This window comes from Epinephelus moara, chromosome 16 (assembly GCF_006386435.1).
Source record: "Epinephelus moara isolate mb chromosome 16, YSFRI_EMoa_1.0, whole genome shotgun sequence".
Taxonomy (NCBI): Eukaryota; Metazoa; Chordata; class Actinopteri; order Perciformes; family Serranidae; genus Epinephelus; species Epinephelus moara.
In genome coordinates this window covers 45207475-45214757 of record NC_065521.1, presented here as the reverse complement: position 1 = coordinate 45214757, position 7283 = coordinate 45207475, and the positions used below count along the sequence as shown (strand labels likewise).

Genomic DNA, 7283 nt, shown 5'->3' with positions numbered 1-7283 from the left:
AAGAAGACCAAAAAGGATGAGCTTTAAGGCTGAATTGTTGTGTTTGGTTTCATCAGAGAAAAGTGGATTTCTTTCCTTAAAGTCTTCATGTAATGGGTCAGAATAGATCTGCAACAATTAGCTGATTAATCCATCAGTCGCAACTATTTTGACAATTCATTTATCAGTTATCAGCTGATTCCAAGTTCTTAAATATAACATTTGATGCTTTTCTTTGTCATATATGATCATAAATTTAATATCTTAGACTATTGGTCAATAAAAACAAAACATAAGAAATCATTTGTTAGGGCTGTTGGAAATTAGAACAGACTTTATTATTATTTTCTGACATTTTTCAATGAAAATACTTTAAGAAGAAATAAGTGAAGACACTTAATAATAAGATTTGACTAAAGGAAAGTAAAAAAAAAAAAAATCAGCTTTAATGTTTTGTGGAATCTTTAAAATATATTTACAAATGAGTGATATGGAAAATAATCATATGTGTTCTTCTCATGCTGTCACCTTATCAGGGATACAAACTTTAAGTAATTTCCCTAAAATTATTTATGTGAGGTTTTTTATCTTATTGATCATTTTCTTTGTCATATATGATCATATATTTATCATCTTTAGGCTTTAATAATAATAATAATAATAATAATACATTTTATTTATACAGCGCTTTTACAGCTCTCAAAGACGCTTTACATTTAAAACCAAAGAAAAGAAGTACATACATGTAAGTGCAAAGACATAAACAGAAGACAAGGGCAATATAAAACAACAAGGTGCAAAAGCATAGTGCAAAACAAAGAAAAGGAGGGCACATGAGGAACCGAGAACGAAAAGCTAATGTTAAAGGTTAAAAGCGTATTTGAAAAGGTGGGTTTTGAGGAGTGATTTGAAGGTGGATGGATTTGGACAGTCACAGATGTGTATAGGGAGGGTGTTCCAGAGGGAGGGGGCGGCTATGGAGAAGGCTCTGTCGCCCCAGGTTCGGTGCTTGGTCCTGTGTGTTGGTTGATTAAAACATAAGAATTTATCTGTTTGAGCTGTTGGAAACTATAACAGACAGTTTTCAATATGTTCGGACAATTTATAAATCAGGTTAGATTAAAATAAATACACTTTATAATGTAAGATACTGTAAATTAAGACACTTAAAGATGAGATTTAACTGAAGGCAACTCCATTGGAAAAAAACAGCTTTAAAAGAGATGAGCTTTGGCGTTTCTAATAATCTTTAAAATCTATTTTAACTCTTTCTTTATTTGAGAGTAATACTGCATCCAGAAAATGTGTTGTTGTCTCACTGTAATGTTTCAGAATATTTTAAAGAATTATGTGGAAATATGTATTTTTATCATGCTGTCACCTTATTAGGAAAAGTAAAGCAAATTAAGCTTAAATAATTCAAAGGTCCAGTGTGTAGGATTTAGGGGGATATATCATCAGAAATTGAATAGAATATAATAAGTATGTTTTCTGTAGTGTGTAATCACCTGAAAATAAGAATCACTGTGTTTTGTTACTTTAGAATGAGACATTTATATCTACTATTTGGAATAATATGCTTGTTACACATTAGTAAGTGTAATAAAGGACCACTGTTTGGATTTAGGGACATTAGCAGTGATGGTTTCCGATTGCAACTAGCTGAAACTTCTACCATGTGCCAAGTGTGAACTTAGAATTCCTTCAGTGTTCATTGTTCAGGAGGTTTTTATCAGGAGCCAAATTATCTGCTGAGCTCTTTTCTTCTCCTAAACAAACAGACCAGCTGATTTAAACCGTTTCATGTTACAAATGTGTGTTTTTATGATGCTGCTCAGCTTGTCTTGGAGAGGCAAACTACGGTGGCTGATGAGAAAAAGCGAATGGCTATCTAGAGTCAGTGTTTGGTTTGACCGTTCTGGGCTACTGTAGAAACATGGCGGTGCAACATGGTGATCTCTGTAGACGAGGACCTGCTCCCTATGTAGATATAAACAGCTCATTCTGAGGGAACAAGAACACGAGGATTCTGATTTTCAGCTGATTATACACTGCAGAAAACATACTTATTATATTATATTTCATTTGTGCTGATTTATCCTCCTAAATCCTACACACTGGACCTTTAAGTTGGACTGTGCAATGTAATAGCATCACTAAAAGTGGCTTCCTTTACCCTCTTCTCCTGTCTCTTCTTCTTTGTCTGGATCAAAGCTACAAAGTACTAAAGTACAGACACTGTACTGTGAAGCCATGGATTTCCATGTTATCATACTTTAGACTTGTACTTAGTGACCACACTATATTCATTTATCAGCTGTAGTTACTGATTACTTAGCAGTTTAAGATTTTAAATTTAAAATGTTTGATGAGTTGAAATGATCCATTAGTAATCATTAATCACATCCAATAATACACTGTTTGATAAAAGGCTCTGAAAGGGTTTATTCTGCATAATGAGTTCTTAAACTTGTCATACTAAAGGACATTTTCTGATGACACTTGTGTTCATTTTTACTTCAGTCATTATGAAAGCAAGACTTGTGTTTGTAATGTTGTATTTTCCCAGTGTGATAATGCTACTTTTGCTTCAATAAAGGTTTGAATACTGTTTCTGTTCCAGTTCTTGGTGTATTTCCAGGTCAAAACAGAAGTAAGTAAGTAAATTTTATTTATATAGCACTTCTCACAGAGAGGACTCACAAAGTGCTTCACAAGATAAAATACAAAAAATACAATAACAGAAACAATGCAAAATACACAAAAACAAATAAAAAGTAAAGTAAAGTGCAATGAAATACAGAGATGATACAATGGACAATTAATGGAACACATGCCTAAACAGATGTGTTTTTAACTGCTTTTTAAAAATGTCCACGGAAGAGGTCGCTCTCAGCTCATGAGGTAGTGCATTCCACCATTTCGGTGCAACAGCCTTAAAGGCTCTATCACCTTTCGTCTTTAATCTTGTGTGAGGGACAGTAAGTAGGTGGCCTTCAGCGGACCGCAGTGACCTGACAGGACAGTGAAAGGACACCAGATCCGTCAAGTATGCAGGTGCTTGACCATGGAGGGCTCTGTAAGTGATGGTTAGAATCTTGTGCTGGATCCTGAAATTAACAGGGAGCCAGTGCAGGGATGCCAGGACTGGAGTGATGTGAGTGAACTTATGAGATCTGGACAGAAGCCTGGCGGCAGCGTTCTGGACTAGTTGGAGGCGGTCTAATGAAGTTTTATTGAGACAGGTGAAAAGAGAATTACAGTAATCCAGACGTGAGGAAATAAAAGCATGGATGATCATTTCTAGCTCGGAATAAGTTAACATGGATCTGAGTTTGGAAATGTTTTTGAGGTGGAAAAAGCAGGAGCGAGTGACAGTTTTGATGTGGTCATCGAAGAGCATGGCCTGATCAAATGTGACCCCAAGGTTTCTCAACTTGGGGCGCACATTTGCACTGAGGGACCCTAAGCAGCTGGCCACTTTAGATGCTGAGGCATCAGGTGCAAAAATTATAATCTCAGTTTTAGCTGCGTTCAACTGAAGGGAGTTAGAAGACATCCAGTCCTTAATTACATTCATACAATCGTACAGTGAGTCAATTCCATCGGTCCTATCAGGGTTAAAAGCAAAATATAACTGGAGGTCATCTGCATACATATGGTATGAGATACCTTCAAAATTCCTGAGAAGAAGATCTCCCGTGCAGTCTGATGCCTCTAACCAAGATAGAGGTTAACACTTTATAATTAAGCATTAGTTAAGCATTAATAAATACTGAATTCATCATTTATAAAGCATGTTTCTGACATGAATACTCATTAGTATGTAGTTTATAAACACAGTCATAAATGTTTTACTCTTCATTAATAAGCTCATGTGTAACGTGCTTAATGATTGCATTTTCATACTTTATAAATGATGGATTCAGCATTTCTAAATTAAGTATTACATCACTTACAAACCAGTTATTTAGGAATTGTCAGTAGCTTGTAAGATCGTTTACAAAGTGTATGTAAAATGATTAATAAACTGTTTACATGTCCATTTATGCATGCACTTACACATGCACATTCAGACATGTACTGATGGTTAGTGAATGTGTTAGTAGATGTTTTATTAAAAACTCACAAGTTTCTTTTCCAATAGAGGTCCTATAAACAGTTATTAATACAGGAACTCATTAATTCAGGTAGTTAGGAAGCACTTACTACTCGTTAATTAAGTATTTTGTGTGAGCTCATCTAAAGTGAGCACTATCTATGCCTTATAAAGCATTTACAGATGAGATGTAAAGGCTGGGGATGCCTCAAGACTCACTAAAGTCTCAGTTATCTTAACAGACAAAGGAAAGACACAACACAAAGGGATATAGAACATATTGCATTAATATTTATTGCAACTTCTCAACATATTGGAACTGTACAACGGAACTGTTGATTTAAAAAGACGTACAAGCGTAAACATGGCTGAATAAAAACTCGCCAACACCAACAGTGGATCACAGAAGTTTCAAGTGCTACAAATAAAATCTTAATATAAAATATAAAATGTTTCAGTATCAAAAAATAAAGTCAGAAAATATGTCAGTGTCATAATTCAACATACATTTGAAATCCTATCTCAAAGAAAAGTCTCAAAATTATTTGAGACAGACTCAACACATGATAAAATAATACAGGAAATGTCATTTTATGACGCTACAAAAACACAGTACACTGATTCCTTTGAATTTGTCTCAGCCATCTCCCACAGAAAGACAAATTCTTGCCAACAATGGTTCGTGACTGCATATGACTACTTGTAGTTTTTGGAAATGTCATGAATCAGTCTGCCAAATGTACCATCACGGTGTTTCTTTGCGAGCCATTCATTCCACTCAATCACTGAAAGGTGGTCAGAAAGCAAAGTGTCAGTGCGATTTCCCCTGAGCCTCCAGATCTGCTCCTTGTAGGATCTCCAGCCCTCTCAAGATGCTGGCTATGGGCTCCAGTTTGGGGATCTACATACCACCTGCTGTGGTTGACAGTGTGATGGTTGTACCCTAGTGCACAGAGTACGCGATAGGCACGCCACTCGTCACTGATAACTGAAGATCCAAGCCTCACATGGTGGGCAATCAAGGGGACTAGATGTCTTCGAGATCTTCTCTCCACAAGACGTAGAATAGGCTTTCTTCGTCCTTGATGATGCCTCACACCTATCATCCCAAAGACCCACTTCTTTCTTTTCCACCCACCAGCCATTCTTCCTCTCCCATACTGATGCAGAAACAAAACAACCAGCAGATGTAAACAGATACATTCTATTAACAATAACTTGTTGGACTCTATTTGACACTTATTTAAAGTCACTATTACTATAACATACCTTTCTTTTGTGCCGAAAATGGCTCTCATCGATCACAACAAACTCCCCTCTTCCAACAATCTGCTGGCCTGTACGCCTTCTCATCCTTTCAACTGCTGTGACACAGACCTCCCTTATTTTTTTGCCATTTTAGTGAGAGTTGTTGAACTGGCTGCAATTGTGTCATCCATCATATCAATCTGTCGTAATCGTAGACCCTGAGAAAATCTTCAAAGGCAAATGGAACAAAAGGAATGGTTATGTGTCTCTTAAATCATTGACAAAACATGCTATGCATTATTTTGCATATTGCATGTTTTATGCAATTACACAGAGAACAGCAATATTGTGAGTCTATCATATATGTGTTTATGTCATTATTGTTATTACTTGCCCACCTGTAAATGAACTGCATCCAGTTACTGAGGGAGACCTTTGAATGACTGAAGATTGGCTTGTGCCTGACACATATTTGTTTTTCCTTTCCCATGTGTGCTGCTTGGCGACAGGTCCTATTTAAAAAGAACAGTAACATAAAATACTGTTTATTGAGGAAAGGGCTTCATGCAATACTATATGCTCCACCACTCTCTCTCTCTCACACACACACACACACACACACACACACACACACACACACACACACAGGTTTGGGTAGTAATGGTAAACAGTAAATTTAATCGAGATGACATCATCAGGTTACAAAACATAAGTAACTATAATCAGCTCAAAGTACATTTTAAAAAATGTGTAATTAGATTGTAGTCAGTTACAAGGATTACTTGTTTGAATTGTGATTACATATCTAAAATATGGACATTTTAAAATGATAAAACTGTACAGTACAGCTGTAGACGTTCATGCCAGCATATTTTTGTGAGGGTAATTTGATTTGACCAATTCTAAATGCTGGATATGTTCTACTGTAGCCTATATATAAGTAACTTACTCCTCTCAGGTTGCTAGCTTTTGAAATGGTGACTTTATTAATATATGTTGGGAATCAATGTTTGGTCCAAAAGGATTTAGATTAGATGACATGTTTTTTTGTTATCCAGTCGATAACATTACTAATTTCATACATTGCATTGAATTTGTATTCAGTAACCTGATTACATCTCAGAGTAATCTGACCCCAACCTGCACACAAATCAACACATAACTGCATATTCCTTTATATTTCTTACCAAGCATATACATCTCCACTGTTCGTCCTCCTTTTCAGTTTCATGTCCTGACAGCATATTCTGCATGTGACTTTTTTCTTGAGCAGTTTCCTCTTGTGAAGCCACTTTATGAGCTTCAGGGCGTTTCTTTTCGAGGTTTCCTCATTAATAAGCTTCTTCAGTCGGTTGAATCTGCTCATTGTTTGCAACAACAAGAATGCATTAAACTGCGGTGATTTTATGAAGACATCCAGCGCTGTTATGATCTGATCCGCTTCAGTACCCACAATCCCGCTTTCAACACGTCATGAAGGAGGGCCAAAGGAATCTGCTTCCACTACGTCATCAACTTGACAGTGGGAGGCGGCAACATTGAACGGGGAGCTGCTCCATGGAGAAGACGTGGAGCTGAGTGCAGCCAAGATTTGATGGAAACCTCCGATCAAACTCGAAGAGTCGCACAGACGCGAGCCAAAAATAATGCCTGCGTGGGGAAGGATACATCGTCAGCGGCCGTCATTGACACTAGTGGTGAGTATGTTTGTTTGCCAACACACATGATGGATGATGGCTAGCTTGTTAGTAGCTGAAGGGCCCAAGACACAGAATAAATAGATCTTAGCCACACTAACCTGTAAATCATCAAAGCAAGGTGCCACACATGCTGAAAGAGCACCAAGACAACTGTCCCTTGCCTACAGTCAAGTATAGTGGTGGCAGCATCATGGTTTGGGGCTGCATGAGTGCTGCCGGCTCTGGGGAGCTCGGTTCATTTAGGGAAACATGAATTC

At 37.1% G+C, this 7283-nt stretch overlaps 1 long non-coding RNA gene across 1 annotated transcript; it reads right to left on the bottom strand.

The window, feature by feature from the left end:
• Window positions 1-4371: 4371 nt before the first annotated feature.
• On the bottom strand, window positions 4372-6793 carry LOC126403011 (uncharacterized). Its single transcript, XR_007571274.1, has 4 exons — window positions 6514-6793; window positions 5725-5838; window positions 5348-5554; window positions 4372-5238 (listed from the first exon to the last, which is right to left on the bottom strand). It is a non-coding gene; the product is annotated as an uncharacterized LOC126403011 (long non-coding RNA).
• Window positions 6794-7283: the final 490 nt, after the last annotated feature.